Below are 19171 nucleotides of genomic sequence, written 5' to 3'. Positions count from 1 at the left end.
CACAACTTCCAGGAACCACGGATGGTGTCATGGTGACTGACATGACTGAGTGAGGTTCAGAGACACCTCATTCCTGGATGTGCCTGGGGTAATGATCCTCAGTATTGCTCCGTGAAGAGGCCACCTCTCTGCAGAGCTCGTGGCCCTGTGGCTGAGTCCCTGTCCTCTGTGTTATACAGGCGTCTCCAGGTTTCCTTCCCCCTGTGTTTTCTCAGAGAGATGAGCACAGCATTGGACCCAGGAAAGACTTGGTCGAGATGTGGCCATTTGCTGACATAGTGACCTCAGGATGTCTTCCTTGGACATTCTGGGAGGACTCAGTGGCCAATGTCTGGGCCAAATGTCTTTGTTGTTGGCAGTATTGACTTCCACATGCGGCTGGGTCAGGAGAGGAGTCCATGTGTGTTTGGGGTGGTGTTGTACTCAGAACTTTCCTGACTTCTCTCTCCTGCTCCTTTGCTCTATAGTTGCAGCTTTGGGGGGCTCAGTCCACTCTGCCCACCACTTCCTCAGGCTCAGGCCTGCGGCCGCTCTGCAAACTCTTCCATCCTTCAGTTGCTGTCCTGAGGTGGAGGCGCCTACGACACCAGCCTTCCTATGGCCTGGAACCCAGCCTTGAGTGGGTACACAGGCATCCCCTGCCAGAGAAACTTTCTCTTATTGTTTTTGAGACAGAGTCTTGCTCTGTTGCCTAGGCTGGAGTGCAGTGGCATGATCTCGGCTCACCACAGCCTCTGCCTCCCAGGTTCAAGCGATTATCCTGCCTCAACCTCTTGAGTAGCTGGGATTATAGGCACCCGCCACCATGGCCAGCTATTTTTAGTAGAGACGGGGTTTTGCCATGTATTTTTTACCATGTATTTTTAGTAGAGACGGGGTTTTGCCATGTTGGCCAGGCTGGTCTTGAACTCCTGACCTCAGGTGATCTGCCTGCCTCAGCCTCCCAAAGTGCTGGGATTACAGACATGAGCCATTGCACCTTACCTGGAGAATATTTTTCTGCTTCGAATAATCAATGGCAATTTCATAGACAAAGCCCTTCAGGGGCCGGTAGGTGTGAATATCTTTGTCAGGGGCACCCCAAAGCCCAGGCCATAAGGGCATCAGGCCATGGAAAGGACAGGGCAGAGACAACGGCAGTTCTCTTTCCCGAGCCCTTGTAGGGGTGTAAGGAACTGAGCTCAGCACAAGGGAACTGTGTTAAAATATATCTGCGGGTCTTTAATGTATAGAGGTGAAAAAGAAGATGTTCAGCACAGATTTTGAGAGATGGGGCCATGCCACGCCACGCAAGGCCATGGGGGAAGCACTGGGTTTGGTCAGGAGACAGAAGGGCCAGGAAGCCCACTCAAGGCTGGGTTCCAGGCCATAGAAAGGCTGATATCATAGGCGCCTCCACCTCAGAACAGCAGCTGAGGTATGGAAGAGCTTGCAAAGTGGCTGCAGGCCTGAGCCCGGGGAGGTGGTGGGCAGAGTGGACTGGGCCTCCCAAAGTTGCAAGGCCCAGAGCCCTTGTTGCGTTTTCTGCTGGAAAGACAAGGCAGAGCAGGAGAACTACATAGGGCCGGCTGATTTGCATGTCGAGGGCTCTGGGCTCTGGGCTGTAGGGCTGGTGTCCCGTTGTCTGGTAGCTGGCCCTGGATTGATTTAGGGCCAGGGAAGTATTGGTTTGGCGGGTGAGAGTTAGACAGAGAAGGTGGTTGGGGATATGGGTTTGGGACTGGTCCGTTTGCCTATGAAAGGCGCCCTCAAAGGGAGTGGTTATTACCTCTAGGAATTAGCCAGCCCTGGGAGGGGCAGTCTCTTCCTGGCCAGCAAGGCCCCTGAGATGCCAAAACATTGTAAAATAACAAGCATGCTGAACACAGGGGTGTCACCACATTCCCCAGGAATGCAGGAGAGGAAAGGAACCCATCATCTCCCCTTCTGAGCACCTGGCCAGAGGAGACAGCGGCAGCCCCGAAGCACAAGCAGCCGCCCGACGCGGGGCTTGTCTCCGGGATGCCAAACCACAGCTCTGTTTTCCACAGACACAATTGAATTGACGAGATGTTTAGTGACCTCTGAACCTGACTGAAGAAAAATGTGTGTTTAAATAGTTAGAATTCTATTGCTGAAGGCTGTCATCAAATTCTGCTCCTTCTGAATGTTCTTCTCAGGCCGGGCACGGTGGCTCATACCTGTAATCCCAGCACTTTGGGAGGCTGAGGTGGGTGGATCACCTGAGGTCGGGAGATCGAGACCTGCCTGGCCAATATAGCGAAACCCCGTCTCTACTAAAAATACAAAAGTTAGCCAGGTGTGATGGTGCATGCCTGAAATCCCAGCTACTGGGGAGGCTGAGGCAGGAGAATCGCTTGAACCTGGGAGGCGGAGGTTGCAGTGAGCCAAGATCGTGCCATTGAATTCCAGCCTGGGTGACAGAGCAACACTCCATCTCAAAAAAAAAAAGTGTTCTTATTTAGCAAAGAATGACAGCGTACGTGCAGGTGCATTCTGGAGCTCAAATGATACCTTGGAGGTCGTCTAGGTTGGGGATGCCCAAATGAGCCTAAGATTTTCAGCAGTGAGAAAAACAATAATACTGAACTGTGTTTTTCTATCGCGTTGAGCGTATTCAATTGAGAGGACTCCTTTTCATAGAATTCTACAATTACTTCCTGCCTAGTTTTGGCATTAAAATGCTTTTTATTTTATGAAATGATGGTGATGATCGATGGTAATGTGTTTGTTTATTTTTAAGGCAAAATTGGCAGAAGAAAAATCTGTGACCTGAATTAAAAAAAGAAGAATCGCAATGGCTTGCATTTATAATGGTGCTTTTCCACATAAAACGTACTTGCATGCAAATTATCTTCTTTAATAGTTCCACTGGGTTTTTGAAAACTCACTAAAAACAAGTTGCGAGGTGGTGAAAGTTGCCCTGGCACCAGGAGTCAGAACATCCTGGGACTGGTGTGATGGTATCTGGGGTTGCAGGGTGGTAGGGCCTGGGTTTGACACTCAGCTTCTCTCGTTTAGTAGCTGTGACATTTTGGACAAGTTACTTGATGTCTCTGAGCCTCAGTTTACTCAGTTGTGGAAAGATGAACATACTATCATGCTGGGCGCAGTGGCTCATGCCTGTAATCCCAACACTTCGGGAGACCAAGGCGGGCGGATTGCCTGAGCTCAGGAGTTCAAGACCAGCCTGGACAGCATGGTGAAGCCCCATCTCTACTAAAATACAAAAAATTAGCCGGGCATGGCAGCGTGTGCCTATAATCCCAGCTACTTGGGAGGCTGAGGCAGGAGAATCGCTTGAACCCAGGAGGTGGAAGTTGCAGTGAGCCGAGATTGTGCCACTGCACTCCAGCCTGGCAACAGAGTGAGACTGCGTCTCAAAAATAAAATAAAATAAAATAAAAATAAATAAAGAAAAGAAAAGATGGCCATACCATCTACTTCTTAGAGTTGCTGAGGGCACCAGAGATGGTATCTGTGAGATACTAGGATCCGTGCAGGGTGGATAGAAAGTACTGATGGTTCTCACTTGTTACTGAACGGATGTGCCTTGGAAGCTGGAACACCTGGTGCCCATGTGATGATGAATCTTATCAAGTGGGGCTCAGTCTTGCTGGCACTCTGCTGGTCCCGCGGCTGCCTCAGTTGCCATTGTCGCAGCAGTGTTTCCCCAAGCGTTGAAGTCCCCAGAGAGGAGGACACGAGCCGGCCAGAGAGCATGGGGCCTCCTGGGTTGCGAGCGTGGGGAGGGAGGCCGCCATGGGCCTCTCAGGGCATTTGCAGGTGTAAGGTTGCAAGGGCTCGTCTGCAGTGGCTATGCAGGGAGGGTTGTCCTGGACACTTTCTCCTTTGCGGCTGCCAGGCAGCCCCAGCCTTCACTGTGCAGTTGGACAGGCGACCTGGCAGCCTGCTGTCACTGGTGCGAGCCTGCTATTTGAAACCAAACTAGAGGAAGCCAAGGGAGCCATTGTGTGTGGGGGATCGGTGGGGGCCAGAGAAGAGAGAGGGCCTTGAACTTGGGGGAGGAGACCTGAGTGACCCTCTGCCGAGTTGCTGTGCAGTCTCCGCTCCTGCCTGGGGCCTGTCTGTCTGTACATGGAGTCCCTCCTGGGTCTGACATTCTCAGCGTCTTCTGTTGCCGCTTCTCTGTCCCCTGGCTTCCTCTGTCTGTGCCTCTTTCTGTTTCCGCCTTGTTCGTGCTGCTCCATTAGTTAGCACAGTGACCATTTCCAGAGTGCTTCCACCACACCTGCCATGGTGCTGGCTGTAGGGACTCAGAGATCTTATGTGTTTCCATGGAACCTCACTCCTTCTGTGCTTCCATCCAGTGTGCATGGCACCATCCTCCATGAATCCAAGCCAGAAACCTTCTAGACTTCTCTCTCTCTCTGTCATCATCCACTGTCAAATCAGCCTCTCCTAGTGTCATTCAACCTCCAGCAGTGCTATGAGACCCACCCACTCCGCTCTGTCCCCATCCCTTCTCTAGTTGAGGCCCTGTCTTCTTTCTCCTGGACCATTGCATCCTCCTGTGCACTGGCCTCCCTGCCTCCTTACCTCCCTGCCTCCCTGCCTCCCTGCTTCCCATCTCACCCACTCTGGTCCTCCCTTCAGAGTGTCAGAGAGACCTTTGGAGGAGGAAAGCCTGGTCCTCACAGCCCCTGCTTCCCCTCCCGTGGCTCCTCTCCAATGAAACGTGAATCTTGCCCCCATATGACCTTACCTGCCCATTTTCTCCTCTTCCTGTCAGCTCTCCCCCTTCCCTTCCACCCCGACTCTGGGAGGGGCGTGGACTCTCTAAGCACAGTTTTCTTGTGGGCTAATTGGGAAGCCTGAGCAGCCCATCCATCTCTGTAGAGGGGACAGAGGCAATTCCTCTGCACCAAATGGTGGGAAGGACCAGGGTCCCTCTGTACCCCTCACTGTTGGCCTCTGCCCTGTGGCCCCATTCATGGCAGCCGGGGTCGCTCATGCTGAATCCAGCAAGCCCAGCCCCCCCGTCCTGCTGCCATATGCCACCACCATAGAAGAGGCAGAGGGTAGGGCTATTGTCTCAAAGGGGCAGTAACTTGCCTTCCTCTGTCTGCACCCCCATCCAGGAACGTCTGGTGGGAGGAGGCATGACATTCTCCCAGGAGACCTGCCGCTGCCTCACCCTCTCCATGCCTCTCCCTTCCAGTCTCAGCAGCTCCACGAGGTGCAGGGCTCTGCAGTGCACAGGGCGGGAAAAGTGAGAGTGGAGAGGAGGCTCCCTCTGTCCCACCCCCACGCAGGATGGGTTGAGGGGCAGATTCTACAGCAGGAAGACCTGTCCATTGTGGCCCTCAAAGTTGGACCCGGCATGTGTGGATGACAACAGCCACCTGACACATGGGACCCAAAGCCATGCTGTTGCCTCATGGCTTTTCCAGGGCCAGTGCCTGGCATTAGCTGCAGGGGTGGGGACAGCAGGCAGCTGTCCCACGTGCAGGGAGGGTCTTCCCACAGCCACGTCCACACATTGGAGCAGATGCTCTGTGGGGCTGTGAACTTCCTCTCGTCGCCAGAAAAAGACCTGACAATGGTCACCGAGTCCCAGCTTTCCTCTCATCCGCAGAAAAAGACCTGGCAATGGTCACCGAGTCCCAGCTTTCCTCTCATCCGCAGAAAAAGACCTGGCAATGGTCACCGAGTCCCAACCTTCCTCTCATCCCCAGAAAAGGAAGTGGCAATGGTCACCAACTCCCAACCTTCCTCTCGTCCCCAGAAAAGGACCTGGCAATGGTCACCGAGTCCCAACCTTCCTCTCATCCCCAGAAAAGAAACTGGCAATGGTTCACAGAGTCCCAACCTTCTTCTCGTCCCCAGAAAAGGACCTGGCAATGGTCACTGAGTCCCAATCCTAGCGCCAGTCTGACCCTTTATCTTCATCCTCTGCTGAGCCTCTCTCCTGGCCACCACCTGAGCCCCAGTGTATCCCCAGCTGGGTCCTAACTCCAGCCCCTGGTCCTGGACTGAGCTTGGGTCCTCAGCTCAGACATAGAGAGATGTAGATGGCTCAGCTCACCTCTCCCCATCGTGAGCATGTGGTTTGATGTCACACCCCGCTGCCTAGGGTCAGTGACCAGAGGAACAGCTCTGAATGCCCTGACCAGCCACCAAAGGGCTTCCCTTCCCAGATACCCTCAGCCCCTGGCCTCCCCAGGAAGATCCCCCACCACAGACAAGGATGCGTGAAGCCCCTTGCCCACGACTGGCCTCTCCACTCCTCTGCCTGGTAACCGGTGTCTTTTCCTGGCCTGTGTGGGCAGCTTGCTGAGCACAGCTGCAGACAGGCTATATTTAGCCAGCTTTAATGAGCTCAGGGTGGCAGACGTCCGCCTTGGGAGCACTTTTCGTGCATGTGTGTGAATGTCTCTGCTTGGCATGGTTCCTTCTCATTGTGTGTGTGTGTGCCCTTGCACTTGTATGTGTGCATTAGCCTCTGCCAATGCATGGGTGCATTCACTTTCATGAGGATGTGCATTAGCCTCTATGCCAGTGCATGGGTGCATTCACTTTCATGAGGAGGTGCATTAGCCTCTATGCCAGTGCATTGGTGCATTCACTTTCATGAGGATGAGTGTGCGTCTCTGTGCATATAAGCAAGTCTATCTATGTAGCATCTGGGTTTTGCTGGGGCACGTGCAGCTTCCGACACTTATAGGGGTGCAAAATGGGAACAAATGATTAGTTCATTCACCCATTTGTTTAAAAAATATTTAATGAGCACTTTTGTATGCCAGCATCGTGATAGTCTTTGGGGATAAAATAGAGCAAAATCAAACCCAGTCCCAGCCCTTAAGGATCTCATCATCTGGGAGATGGAAGAGCGGGAGATAATAATCAAATAGTCATAAAATGAAAAGCATGAGGATTAACCCCAGGAAAGAGAGGACCACGGTGCTTTTGCGGAGAGGACAGGAAGAGTGGAAGTCCTCCGGAAGAAAGGAACACTGAATTTCCTGTGGGAAGTATCTGGGCACGGGGCAGTGTAGAGAAGAGCCCAGGCCTGGGGAACATTTGCAGGGACCTGCGGTGAGAGGGAAAGGGGATGTACGAAAACTGGCTGAGTTCAGAGAGGGAGGGGTGAGTGTGGGAGAGCGGAGCAGAAGGCATGGGCTTGGTCAGGATATGGGAAGCCTGGAGAGGGGTGGTGTGGGAGGAGGTGATGGGATTTGCATAGAGCACTTAGGATCCAGCCCATGATGCAGTCAGGGTTCTAGCAGGAAACAGAAGGTTCACAAACCACAGGTGGAGGAGGGCTTAGCAGAGAGACTTCATTCACAGGTGAGTGAGGCTTCAAGGAAACCAAGAAGGCGTCAGCAGTACCCTGGGGCTGTTCCCACCCCTGAAAGAGAAGAGCCCAGAGAGGCTCCTGCATGAGCAGCAGCCTCCAGCGGAGATCACCTTACAATGACCCGATGACCCGGCATGGAGAGGGCTCCCTTGTCCCAGTTCTCCTACTGGTGCTTTCCATCGGCTACACCCAACCAGTAGCAAAGGGGCCTTGGCCTCGGGCTGAGTCGGGCAGAGATGGGGCACTGTGGCTCCGGAGGGGCAAAGGGAGACCTCACTGCACAGTCTACTTACTTCCACGTGGAAGAATCACCCTTTCTTTTGTTTTAATGTAAGCCACTTTGATTGACTGTGCATTCCCACGCAGCTGTGCCGGTGAAGGACTCCTCCTCTTCTGTGTGTCCAGGGGCTTCTCTTTCTTCCTTCTCCTGCCATTGCCCCAAAACTCCAGGGGTCTTCCCAGCACTCTGGTTGGGGAAGGGTGCCTGCAGCATGCACACATGTGCAAGGAGTCCTCCATCCACAACAGTGAGGACGAGGACCCCGGAACCCAGCCTAGTGATCCCTTTTGTCCTGGGCTTGCAGCTCCTAGCCTAGGGTTCAGGCTCCCTAGAGCATGGGATGGCCAGGTGTTCTTATGTGGTTCTCCTCCTTCCTGGAGTTGCCAAGGGACCGGTACAGAGGACTCTCTCCTCCACTCAGGGCCAGGGCGTGAGGATCTGTTTTCACCCTGAAGCATTCTCTGTCTCCTCAAATCCTTTCCTCTTGGGAACAAAAGAGCTTTTGGAAACAAAAGCCAGGAAGCTCTGCCACAAACCTTCCCGGAGGCAAAGGAGCCAGAGCTGGGAGAAAATATAAATTGGTATCTAAAAAAAAACCCCACCCTGCTACATGCACTTTAAACAAATTCTTATTTTTAATCTATCTTTTGAGTAGGTAGCACATGTACATGGTATAAAATGCCTCCCGCTCCTGTCTTCCAGCGCACACAACTCTCCCTAGAAGAAAAGATGAGAACCGATTTCTTAGATCCTATTTCCGAGATAATCTCTGCATACGTGAGTCTATCCATAAATATGCATTTATATATATTTTTATATCTATATCCTCACACAGAAGGGAGCACACAGTTCCTTTCATCGTGCACCTTGCTTTTCTCAGATGTTGGTACTAGATCAAGATTGTCTCCTTAGCTCGGTACACTTAGAGCTGAGTTGTTTTTTGCAATGGGCGTGTGCGATTTCACTGTGGTACAATGTATTCAATCTGTCCCCTGCTGGTGGACGTATAGGTGCTTCCTGTCTTTTGCTATTGTGAAAGCACTGTGGCAATGGTGAGCCTTGTGCCTACGTCCCTTTGCACGTGGGCTTGGAATTGCTGGGTCAAAGGCATTTTGCATTTTGAATGACGTTGCCGGATGGCCCTTCACAGAGGCTGTTTTACTCTCACCAGCAATGAATGCACAGGGTGTCACAGCTGCCAATCCGACAGGTGGGGAAAAAAAAAATGTTGTCTTAGGGTAATTTCAATGAGCCGTCCTCTAGTTTAGGGTTCTGAGGTTGAGCACCTTTTTCCTATGTGTAAGAGCCATTCCCAGGCCCTGTGCTGGACGCCGCACACACTCGGCGGGGGTTACTGCAGGTGTGCGTGGGCTGGAGTGCGCCACTGCATTCCTTTGTGTTTGTGCTGTTCCTGGCAGGGCCAGGATGGACTTGACAGGGGATCATTAGGGCGTCAGGCCTAACAACCTAAGAAGTCCCTGCTCCCCATAGTAACCTCTCCCCACTCTTTCTTCCCTGCCAAGAGTCTCCCTGAGGAGGCAGGGCTGTGGCGTGAAGGCATTAGTAAGAGCAAAGAGACCATCCCTTTCTTACTCCCCTCCTTCAGGATGATGAAGAGCGGGGAAGAGCCCTGACCTGGTGACCTGGGTTTAAGTCCCCAGCCCTCCTCTTACATCCTGAGAGAAATCACTTCACCTTTCCAATCCTTGGTTTTCTCATCTTTAAGATGAGGAGAGTACTCCTGGCCTCACAGGATGTATGTGAAGATTGCCTGAGACACCGGGCGAGGACTAGAAACTCAGGACCAATCTTAGGAGGGCTGTGTTTGTTGCAGAGGAGTCTGCAGGGGAATACCAGGGTTTGGGATGTCATGTCCCTCTAGCATCCGTGTGTCGTGGTAGCAGAGTTTTCTCATGGTTGTATACCTGGAAATTTCACTGGGCCCGATTCAAGATGGCACCTCTGATCTGAACTGGGATTCCCCAGGAGAACGGATCCTCTGAACTAACCCCGTGTTCACGTGGGGTATCTAACAGCGTGTTCTCAAGGGGCAGGGTTTGGGGCATAGGCCCTCGCAAGGGCCAGGCCCTGGTCTGGGGTAGTGTCTGTGTGAAAGGCTCACTGGGCCATGGAAGGTTTGAACACATCACCTTAGCCTGGTTAGTCAGATGAATCCAGGTGGACGTGATTAGATTCTGACCCTGAAAGGGTTAAGGAGTCACGGAGGGACCTCAGCTGCCAGCTCCCCACCACACTGGATGAAACTTCCCTCCCCAGCACCCTGCTACGTGGCCACTTATATAACTTGCTTGTCTAACCTCAGTCAAGGAGAACAGCCTGTCTGCAGGTCAGCACAGGTCACTCTTGAACTGTTGTAAACATTTCCTAGGTTGTGCTAAAACTTGGAATGACTCTCCAGAAACCACCCCAACCCTTATTCACCCTGGCTCTGCCCTCTGCTCCCTTGACCCACACACGCTCAGCATAGATTTGCAGGCAGCCGCTGTGTCCCTCTGAGCCTGCTCTTCTCCAGGCTGGGTCTCTCAACTTCCTGAGCCCCTTTCTATAGCTTTCCTGTCCTGTTATTGGGCATCAGACATACCCTCCGCAGGGCCTGAGCTGCAGGGGCAGGGCAGGGATGTCCCCCTCTCATTTTGAACTGAGATCTCTGGTTTGTGCAGCCTTAGAGGTTGAGAAGTAACGGTGGCAGCCCCACGACCCTGACTGAGGCTGTTTGTAGCCTTTGGTCATGTGACTGATCTGAAGCACATGACCTAGGTCTTTGTCATATGACCTGACCTTGGTCACATGACCTACTCTTGGTCATGTGATCCCAGGGGCTTGAGAGATATTTGAAGGCAGGTGCTGTGTCTGATTAGTCTTGGTGTTTTCAACCCTGACACAAGTTTGGGCAATAACCAATAGGGTAGGAATAGGCAAGTGGTATCGAGTTCTTTTTTTTTAAGTCCTTGGAAGGCTTTATTTTTATTTTATTTTAATTTTATTTTTTCGAGATGGGGTTTTGCTCTTGTTGCCCAGGCTGGAGTGCAATATTGGGATCTCTGCTTACTGCAGCCTCCACCTGCTGGGTTCAAGTGATCCTCCTGCCTCAGCTTCCCAAGTAGCTGAGATTACAGGCACCTGCCACCATACCTAATTTTTGTATTTTTAGTAGAGACGGGGTTTCACCATGTTGGCCAGGCTGGTCTCAAACTCCTGACCTCAACTGATCCACCCACCTTGGCCTCCAAAGTGCTGTGATTACAGGTGTGAGCCACCATGCCTAGCCTCAAGTTCGTTTTTAACCCAAACACACGATCTTAATTCACTCATCATGTTCCACATTTATTCTTTCCTTCCGCAAGTATTTCTTGTCCTTTTATACTCCCTCATTAGCCTGTCAGCTCTCAGAGGGGAGGACATTTCACATCTTTTTCTTTGTAGTGTTTATATTAACTAAAATAGGAGGTTGTGGCTGGTTTTAAAATGTTCCTTGCATAGGCCGGGCGCAGTGGCTCATGTCTGTAATCCCAGCACTTTGGGAGGCCAAGGCGGGCAGATCATGAGGTCAAGAGCTCGAGACCATCCTGGCCAACACTGTGAAACCCCGTCTTTACTAAAAATACAAAAATTAGCTGGACGTGGTGGCGCGTGCCTGTAATCACAGCTACTCAGGAGGCTGAGGCAGGAGAATTGCTGGAACCGGAGAGGCAGAGGTTGCAGTGAGCTGAGAGCACCACTGCATTCCAGACTGGCGACAGAGTGAGACTCCGTCTCAAAAAAAAAAAAAAAAAAGTTCCTCGCATAAACATGACCATACTTGTATTATCTATCCAATAAACATTCACAAATAGTTTTAAACTAAAAGAAATATGGACTCCTTAGAGAAAAATTGGAAAATAGATGAAAGTAGAAAGTAAAAAAACCCATATATATATATATATATATAAACCATTGTCCCAGCATCTAGAGAAAACCACTGTAAACATTTTGGTGTGTTTTCTTCTAATAGGAGGCCCCAAGCTCCTTCCCCCACCTCCCCCACCTTCCCCATCATTATTTAGATTGTCGTTTTTCCTTTTCTGCAAAGCTAGGGGCTGGGAACCTGCAGAGGAGGGTGGCCTGCAGTCTGGCTGCTGAACAAACTCAGTGGCTTTTAAGTTTCACTCTCTTGGAGCCCTCAGGAACTGCCTAGAGACAGGGACGTGCTGGAGTGAGGAAGGTGGGCTCTGGGTCCCCCAGCCTGCTTCCGCCAGAGCCAATCCACTTTTATCTTTGCAAATTGGGCTCCTAAGGAAACTTTCATTGGCTAAAATTTTCCCCTGTTTTTAAAAAAGTTCAAAAACCTTCAGAAGAGGGCCCATCATTTCCCCAGCTTCGTGCTGCTCCATCCACATCAGCTACTGGCTGTTGGTCCCCACACCTTCCGTCCCCATGTCTTCTGCAGGTTCCCATTCATGAGCCCACATTCCTTGAGCTCCTGTGGTGAGAGCTATGGGTTCCTTAGACAGTTTGTTATTCTGCCGGTGTGTTCCCCTCCCCAGATGCCCCTAAGCCCTTGGCATTCCCTTCAGCTGCTGGTCCAGCGACCCTATCTATGCCACATACTATGATGCAGGGTTAGCGAGCTGGTTCCAGGCGAACTTATTAGAGCTGTGGGAGCCACTGCTCCCCTCCCCTTCCCCAACTTCCCCTCCCTTCTCCCCCCCCCCCTTTTTTTTTTTTTTTTTTGAGACAGAGTCTCACTCTGTCTCCCAGGCTGGAGTGCAGTGGCACGATCTGGGCTCACTGCAACCCCCGCCTCCCAGGTTTAAGTGATTCTCCTGCCTCAACCTCCCAGATAGCTAGGATTACAGGTGCCCACCACCACGCCTGGCTACTTTTTGTATTTTTAGTAGAGACAGGGTTTCACCATGTTGGCCAGGCTGGTCTCGAACTCCTGACCTCAAGTGATCCGCCCACCTCAGCCTCCCTCGGTGCTGGGATTACAGGGGTGAGCTACCACGCCCGGCCCCACTGCTTCCTTTTCGAAGGGTCCTCAAAGCATTTGTTTATTAATTTGCCCCAGGACTTGCCTAGGAATTAACACCGAGCTCCCTAGTTGGAATCAACCACTTTGAAAAGCAAAGCGAAATTTGCTGCCTGCAGCTTTTTGGTGGTTCTTCCTTTCTCCATAGCCTCTCAAAGCGGCTCCATCCTTGTGACTGTGGGTCCCCTTCAAGGTCCTAGTGCCGAATTCTGCCCAGTCCGGAGGCTAGCACTCCCAGAGGGCACTCACGCTTGGACTCATAGAATCTCAGACTGCCTGACTCTTACCAGGGAATGTAGGCAAACCCCTCCTTTTGCGGTGGTTTGCAGAGCGTGTCTGAGGTCACCCTCTGAGTAGGGGGTTAGTTTACCATCCGAGGACTCTATCTGTGTCCTATCTTCCCTGTAAGTCTCTGTGTGTCCTTCTCTCCGCCTATGTGTGTCACGTGGGCTCACCTGGGGAGTTGGGGCTGTAGGCTGAGCCCCCGAGATGCTACTGAATGAAGTTATAGTTCTTCCCAGATGTCACCTAGCTATATGGATGAATCCCACATGGCAGCAAAATAGCAAAGCCTTTGACTTCCAAGCAGGGCCAGGGTAGACTTGACAGGGGATCTTCAGAGCGTAACATGTCTTTTTTTATTTTTTATTTTTTTTTGAGACGGAGTCTCGCTCTGTCGCCAGGCTGGAGTGCAGTGGCGCGATCTCGGCTCACTGCAACCTCCGCCTCCCAGGTTCAAGCGATTCTCCCGCCTCAACCTCCCGAGTAGCTGGGATTACAGGTGTGCGCCACAACGCCCAGCTAATTTTTGTGTTTTTAGTAGAGATGGGGTTTCACCATGTTGGCCAGGCTGGTCTCGAACTCCTGACCTTGTGATCTGCCCACCTTGGTCCCCCAAAAAGTACTGGGACTACAGATGTGAGCCACAGCACCTGGCGAGTAATGTGTCTTTTTATTTATTATTATTTATTATTATTATTATTTTTTGAGACAGAGTCTCACTCTGTCCGCCCAGGCTGGAGTGCAGTGGCACGATCTTGGTTCACTGCAACCTTCGCCTCTCAGGTTCATGCCATTCTCCTGCCTCAGCCTCCCGAATAGCTGAGACTACAGGCACCTGCCACCATGTCCGGCTAACTTTTTGTATTTTTACCAGTGACGGGGTTTTACTGTGTTAGCCAAGTTAGTCTCGATCTCCTGACCTCGTGATCCACGCACCTTGGCACCTCGGCCTCCCAAAGTGTTGGGATTACAGGCGTGAGCCACTGTGCCCGGCTAACGTGTCTTTTTAAATGGGGGAGGAGCTCGACTGAAAGGGCCTAACAGTCTGAGCAGTTCCTGCCCCTCCTAGTAGCCTCTCCTCACTTTCTCCTCCCTGCCAAGAGTGCCCCTGAGGAGGCAGGGCTGAGGCGTGAAGGCATTAGTAAGAACAAAGAGACCATCCCTTTTTTACTCCCTTCCTTCAGGACGATGAAGAGCCCTGGCCTGGTGACCTGGGCTGGTTTATGCAAAAAATAAATAAATAAATTGTGTTTCTACCCATGCATGAGCTTCCACTAGCTCACAGAGGATTAGATACCTTTGTAGCTACTTCTCAGCATGTGCCACATGATCTCAAGGTGGGCCCAGCTCTGCTCGGTTGACTCCAGGGGTGGCCAACGGCGGGGTAGGAGTGACTGCCGAGGATGGAGGAGGAGACTGTTCGGCTTTAGCCAGGGGGCCCCTCAGCATCCACCCCTGTGGACCCCAGAGGCTGGTAGCAAGAGAGAGGGAGACAGCCGCGCTCTCCAGCCGAGATGGGGTGATCCTTTGCTTGGGGTGCTGAGTGTGTGGGTGATGACCTTGGCTTTCGTCTCGAGAGCAGTGTGGCTCATTGGCAATTAGAGGGGATGATCACAATTGGTACCTCACCAAGGCTGTGATTAAGCAAAAATAGGCTCCATTCTTCAGGCAGCAAGAGCAGCCAGGGTGAGCTGGGTGGACCACCTCTCCTGACGTGGGGCTAGCGGGGTACTAGGAGCTGGTACTGTGGTAGCTGGCCTGTCTCAAAGCCTGTCAAAAAACACTGTCACGAAAACAGCTGTGGGCTCACCCACCCCAAACCTGGGCACTGCAGGGACCCGGCCTGAATAGGGATGTGCAAACAGAAATTAACAGGAAGTGGGAAGAAACAGGCAGCCCAATGATGAGGTCCTGGGGTCCCCTGTATGTGGCTCTCCACCCCGAGGACCCCCTGCCAGCTGCTTTTATCACCAGAGCCCCTGAGGAAGCCTCTAGGGGTGGAATTATAGAGCCCAGACCAGACTCTTCTAGAATCCCTAGAGGTTCCTACATACCAGTTCCCATGAGTACTTTCACGAAATGTGCTTCTCAGTGGATGATGCTTCCCTGAACCTGATTTCTCCTGAGGGTTTAATGGCACGGAGATGTCTCACAGGCTGTGTGCATCCTGGGATCTTCCAAAAGGTTTTCACAAAAATGCCATCCTAGGCCCTGAAAGCTGATGAACTCTATTCTTAAGGGGCCTACCGTCTGATGGGGAAATAGACAAGTATGCCAGCACCAGCGCCACCTACTGTGGGATAACCATCTTTGCCTAGATAGATCAAAGATGGCTTTCTGGAGGTGACAGCAATTGAGCAGGGTTTTGCAGGATGAGTAGAAGTTTGCCAGTCTGCAAAGGGAGGAAGGCCTTGTAGGCAGAGGGCTCACATGAGCAAAGGCAAGGACGAGTGAAAGAGTTATGTCTTATGGGTGAGTCAGAGCCAATGGCCTCAATCATCATGGTAGGAATATCTGGCTTTTAGAAGAGCAGAGACCTGTGGGGAAGGTACGGGGAAGGTGGCCTACGGCTGCCCCTGCTTGTCTACAGGGGCCTCTGCTAAGATGAAGATGGGGGATGTGCCTTTCTGTGGGGAAGCTCTGGTCCTGCCAGTCACCTCTCAAGGGGCCAGAATCTAAATCTGGCAGGCTAGATCTCCCTTCCTCCATCTCCCAGAGCAAAGCATTCCTGGCTTTTGTGCATGGAAAGGAACCAAGGCTCTGTCCCCAAACAGCGTAGGAGGCGAGACTCTTCCCTCCTGCTAGGGAGAAGTGAGGGATACTGAGGACAATCCTGCCCAGTCTCTGGCCCGTGGCTCCCATCCCCACGGAACCAGGCATGGCCTCAACATCGTTGGTGGCCAGGATGCAGCAGTCATCCGCCAATTTGATGCCCAGAGCATCACATGGGTCCCGAGGGGGCTGGCTCCAGACAGATCAAAGATGTAGACGCTCCTTGGCTTTTGTAATGGGTGAGGGCGCAGGGTCCAGCCCCCACCTAACAGAGGGCATCGTGCCCAGGAGACAGCAGGACCCTCATGTCTTCCCTGCAATGTATTTATAGCCTTGCCATAGTAATTTGTGGCAATCACAGCATTTAATCCTGTAATCACACTGCAAACAGGCGCCCAGCCCAGCAAGGCCGAGGAGCCTGCCAGGGCTCAGGGAGGGACTTGGCACAAGGGAAGGCAAGTGTGGAGGCGGCAATGTCCCCAGCAGCCCATCTTGTCAGCTGTGGCCCTGGCTCTGTGCCCTGGATGTCCCCTGGATAGTGATAATAATAACAATAGCAGCTAACCCATGTGACACTTCCTGTGTTCCGCACCCTGCTCTAAGCCCTTTATGCATACGAACTCATCTATCCTCACCACCACCCCATGCGGTAGCTGCTTTTATTATCCCCATATTCCAGATGAAGAAACTGAGGCACAGGTCACACAGCTGATAAAAGCCAAGATGTGAACTCAGGTGAACTCAGATGTGATCCAGGGTCCCTGGCTTTAACCACGCTCCTCCCAGCCCTAGAGCCAACCTCAGCCCTGCTGTCACTCCTTGTTCTTCTTGACTCACAGCCTGCCCCAGAGTCACACACGCAGCTGCACACACCATGAAGCATGAGCGCTTTGTCTCAGGGAAGCCACACTCAGACCGTCTCCCTCCTGGTGCTAGTTCATGGGGTGGAAACGGGCCTGGCAGCGGCAGACCTGGGCTTGAACCTTTAAGGTACTTGGGGCAGGTGACGTAGGTTGAGTCTCGGTTTGCTCATCTATAAAATGGGGCTAATTACAAGACCATTCAGACTCAGAGAGAAATTGCAGGGATCAGACAGGATGAATCATGTAAAGCACATAGCGCCCAGGACATAATAAGTGCTTCATAAAGCTGAGCCGTTACTGTTGTCTTGTGTTATCATCCTGTCCTGAGGGGAGAGCCTGGGTCTCCTCTAGCCAAGCCCAGGGCAACGTCTTTAGTAACTTAGAAATTAGGCAGGAGAGCTGAGCCAGTGGGAAGAACTAGGAAGTGCTGGGCACAGCCAGGCCCCAGGATGGGTTTTCCCTCCTCCTGCATTTAGGAAATGATTTCCTGTCTGTGTGGGCAGCTCGGAGCTCATAAAGCAGTTACCCTTTGACTGGGATTGTGTCTGGGAAGACCGAATATTTCAGAAATGCTCTTCCCCTGCTGAGAAAAGCTTCTCATGTGCAGTTCCTTGTAGAGGTACCCTCCCCTGGGGCTGGTCGTGGTGAGGGGATGTTGACAGGGTGCCTAGCGTTGCCCACAAAGCCCCCGGAAGGACCCTCCCCAGACGTGACTCCTAGAGGGGAGCAGCAGGCTGTGGTGGGGGTGCGGGGGGTGTGAAGAAGGCAAGGACCATCTTCATCTAGAACCTGCGACTTTAAGAGAGAGATGAGCCAGTTCCTCCTCCCTGAAGACAAACAGGTGGTTCGGCTTGGCTGTAGGTTTTAGCCACACACGGGAGGTAGCATCCATCTCACGGGAGAGGAAGGAGAGGAGCTGAAGGCAGCCTCGTGGCAGGAAGGAGTCCTCAGAGCGGCAGGTGTCATTTGGGTGGGGGTTGGGGGGTGGCCGTTGGATGCTTTGAAGTGTCTCCACCCAGGAGTCCAATGTCATGACATTCAGGGGTGTAGGTGTTAGGTCAGGGGTTGACAAGCATTTCTGGAAAGGGCCAGATAATAAATATTTCCAGCTTTGTAAGCTGTAAGGTGTCTGCTGTGACCGCTCCTCTCCTATGGCACAAAAGCCGCCTGCCATAGACAATCTGTAAATGAAGGAGCCTGAGTGTGTTCCCATAAAACTTTATTCACAAAAAACAGGCAGTGGGGCAGATTGGGTCCATGGCTGTGGTTTACTGAATTCTGTGTTAGGGAAATGAGGCTCAGGGAGGGCTGGGAGCGAAGAAGGACTTCTTGAAGGAGGAGGTGTTGAGCCCAGGCTGCTGAGAGGAGCAGGGAGAGATTTCTGGCAAAGGCCAGCTTTACCCTAAAACTCATGGGGGGTACCAAGAGTGTTTCAAATGCTGACCTTACCTCTCTGGGCGTCTACCTTCCCTAGAAAGTGGTCCCGTAATTCAAGGCTCTATTATCTCTCTGATAACTTCAAATATATATATACATATATATACACATAAAAATATATATATACACACACACACATATACACATATATTTTAAAAGTATTTATCCAGCTGTATTAGGGTTCTCTAGAGAAACCAACTGAAAGGATATATACACAGATGTATAAAAAGAGACTTATTGGCCAGGCGCGGTGGCTCGTGCCTGTAATCCCAGCCTTTTGGGAGGCCGAGGCGGGCAGATCACTTGAGGTCAGGAGTTTGAGACCAGCCTGACCAACATGGAGAAACCCCGTCTCTTCTAAAAATACAAAATTAGCCAGGTGTGGTGGCGCATACCTGTAATCCCAGCTACTCGGGAGGCTGAGGCAGGAGAATCGATTGAACCTGGGAGGCGGAGGTTGCGGTGACCTGAGATTGCACCATTGCACTCCAGCCTGGGCAACAAGAGTGAAACTCCGTCAAAAAAAAGAAAGAAAGAAAGAAAGAAAAATAAAAAAGAGACTTATTATGAGGGACTGGCCCTTGTGATGATGGAGGCTGAGAGGTTCCCTGATCTGCAGTCTGGAAGTTGGGAGGCTCAGGAAAGCCTGTGGTGTAGTTCCAGCCTAAGCCCAAAGGCCGGAGAACCAGGCGAGACAATGGTATGAATCCCAGTTCAAGTCCCAAGGCCAGAGAAGTGGATGTGCTGATGTGTGAGGCCGGAGATGGAAGGTCTGAGCTTGAGAAGAGTGAACCCTCCCTCCCTGCACCTCTTTGTTCTACTCAGACCCTCACGGACTGCACGGTGCCCACCCGCCTTGGCAGGGCAGACCGCCTTCGTTCACTGCTTCAAATGCCAACCTCTTCCCCAAACACCTCACGGATAGACCCAGAGAGTGTGTTTTACCAGCTCTCTGGGCACCTCTCAGCCCCGTCAAGAGAGGGTGCATACAATTTGCCGTCACACCAGCAATTCGAGTTGTTCTCAGCGGGAGGCTTGGCTCAAATCGCCGTCCATAACTGGCAGTGGAAGTCCTCAGGCGGCACTCAGCCTTGCTGCTGTCTGTGGTGGAGAAACGCAGGCTAGTTCCTTTCGAGGAAGCCCTTCCTTTCAGGAGCACCATCCGCGATGGCCTCACTCTGCCACCC

At 52.0% G+C, this 19171-nt stretch overlaps 1 protein-coding gene across 1 annotated transcript in view; it reads left to right on the top strand.

Moving 5' to 3' along the window:
• PITPNM3 (PITPNM family member 3) overlaps positions 1-19171 on the top strand; it is a 106439-nt gene that overhangs the window by 53849 nt on the left and 33419 nt on the right. The gene's annotated exons all lie outside the window — the stretch shown is intronic.

The sequence above is a fragment of the Chlorocebus sabaeus genome, chromosome 16 (assembly GCF_047675955.1).
Source record: "Chlorocebus sabaeus isolate Y175 chromosome 16, mChlSab1.0.hap1, whole genome shotgun sequence".
NCBI lineage: Eukaryota > Metazoa > Chordata > Mammalia > Primates > Cercopithecidae > Chlorocebus > Chlorocebus sabaeus.
This window is presented reverse-complemented; position numbering and strand designations above follow the sequence as displayed.